Raw genomic sequence first — 2,710 nt, forward strand, 5'->3', positions numbered from 1 at the left:
GTTATTTTGTAAATGTTATTGTAATGCCTCCTACCCTGAGAAAAATTCGCAAACAAGGAGATATCTATGCAAGAGATGTCTACATCAGTGAATAAACAGTATCTTCTAGACAGGAATAATGTCTTAGAAATCAATGCGGATGTTAGTATTTTTAATAGAAAAAACTCTGCAGGGGGGCATAGCTGAGAAGTTAGGTAAAATAGTAGCTAGCGCGATGAATGTTCCTAGCGACAGGAAATCTGTAAAATTCGCAAAATTAAGAAGGAATATGTATGTATTCTACATATCTACATGAAAAAGGGCACGTAGCAAGAAAATGCGATAGGAAAGCTACACCATACCGGGAAAGCTAAAGGCCCCCCACCTCCCACATCGAAATGCAATGAGGAAGGCGCGCCATACCGGGAAACCTAAAGACTCCTCAAAATTTGATGAGAAAGGCGCACCAAAAAAGGGATTGCACTTGCTACATAGCGATTTGCCGTGTGGATTGATAGGGCTGCCCGTTCTTCTATATCTAATTAAATGCCCCCCTCAAAATAGCCTAAAATGTCCAACTTAATACCTTTATCTATTCCAATGATATCGTAAATTCACCCTCATGACAAACTTAGACGGACATGATTGTTTTATAGAGTTAATCATTTCCAATAGCATTCTCAGAAAGTTCCAACGTAAACAGCAAGGTTACTCGGAAAAATTCGAGTAACCTAGCTGTTATTCGGATATTCCAAACAAGCCCTTTTGACAATATGAGCACAAATACTGCCTTTTGATAGAGTTTTTGGAAAAAAAGGCTTTTCAAAGAATACTAAAGAGCCATATAAGACCAGCAGGAATAAATTGTTATAATAATTCTAACTCAAAACGACCAGAAATTACTATTAAAGGATAAATGAAACCCGAAATGAACTGAAATTCAAGTAAACCATCATGAAAACGTAGAAAAAACAGGTAATAATAATTTTAACATTCATTAATAAATGAATCTTAAAACAAGTAAAAATTAAACTGAATGTTCAAGTGAATTTTAAATGAACAAACATTACTACAAACAGGAGTTTGCTACTGCCCTTTTCTACCTTCCCTAACCGTAAAAGTCTAATGTTTGTTTCGCCATTTGTTTTCTATTGAATTTTATAAGTGTCTTGAACGCTATGTTTTTATTTTTTTAAACTCTTACAACAAATAAATATAAAATCACTATAACATTCAAGATGACAAGAAAAAAACTAATGAAAATAAACTGAATCTTTAAAATATTTCGATATTAATTCCTGGAAACTTAGCAATTATAAATTTTATTTCACTGTAATTTCCATTTTTATTTTTCAATGTTATAAATATAAAAGAAAATATTTATATTACACTTCGTTTTCCGTAAAGGTCAAATGTCGCAACTAGTTTTAATTAATTTCATAGTTTTTTTTGGTTAATTAATTTCTGTTCGCTTTTGAATGCCAAGGCTTTGTTTTTGGTTAGTATAATGAGGATAATTATGCTCTTGGGTAAATTAAACATAACATTGCGGAAAATTACAATTGAATTATGAAAGTGTATTTTAACGTTTGTAAGAGATAAGCAGAAAGGAGGAATGACTTTCCGGCAGAATTTCTTAATTTAACTGAAATTACTGATTTGCCGACCTATGAACTCAAACTAAAGAATAAAACGATGATTACGCCATTTCAGTGTCTATGACGCCTACAAAATTACACAAGATGACAAACTGCACTGAAAAGCTAAAGAAAAAGGCATTGAACAAGAAACAGCAAAGATAACATTGAATTGTAAACAAAATGTTGGAGAACGAAATTTGCTTTTAGAAGACAAAGCAAAATTATAATGGAAAGAAGCAACGTCTTATTTTAGCGTGAGGGAGTCTGTGATTAATAAACAGAAAGGAAGAATTAATGTTTACTATCTATAACACGTGCAAAATTACACAAGATAACTTCTTATTTTAATTTAAATGAAATTGCTGATTTGAAACTAAGGAATAGAAAAAATATAAGGCGCTTGCGTATTTTAGACATTTCAGACGGCATAGGCATTGGAACAATCCAAGGTCGGAGGCAATGATGCACAAAAATGAAGCACAAGCAAGGTCTGCGGCTAGAAGACATGTGAAATCCAGCATCACAACAAGCACAAGGAAATGTAAATTTAATCAGTAGTTAGATTAGAAGCAACAGTAAGAATCACAACAAGTCCCAAAAGAAAACAAATCACATAATTAGATGATTCTTTGATGCATTAACAGGAAATAGAAATTGAATCCACGCCAGAATTTCTTAACTCTATTGAATTTATTTATTTGACTCCTCATGATTAGGATAAAAGAATAACGCATATATATAGCCTATATACTCCAATTAAACGAGCCAATGTACATTTATTTATGCATATTTGTTTCTTGAAAACGATTTTGAATGAATCCAAACAGCTGAAACAAAGGGCAGGGAAAAAGTTCGGACGTAATGATGCACGAAAATGGAGCTAATTATAGAAGTGCGGCTAGAAGAAATGCAGCAACAAGTATAACAAAAAATTTCAAATGGAAATACTGGATAATAAAATTTGCAGTTAGGAGAAAAGTGACAGAGATGGTCGCATCGAATCGTGAATAAAATCTGCACTTAGAAGAGAAACAACAGTGAAAATCAAAATGAGTCCAAGAAGAAAACAAATCGTATAAAATTAATGGTTC

This window comes from Artemia sp. Qi Xiang Cuo, chromosome 2 (assembly GCF_049724085.1).
Source record: "Artemia sp. Qi Xiang Cuo chromosome 2, ASM4972408v1, whole genome shotgun sequence".
Lineage (NCBI taxonomy): Eukaryota > Metazoa > Arthropoda > Branchiopoda > Anostraca > Artemiidae > Artemia > Artemia sp. Qi Xiang Cuo.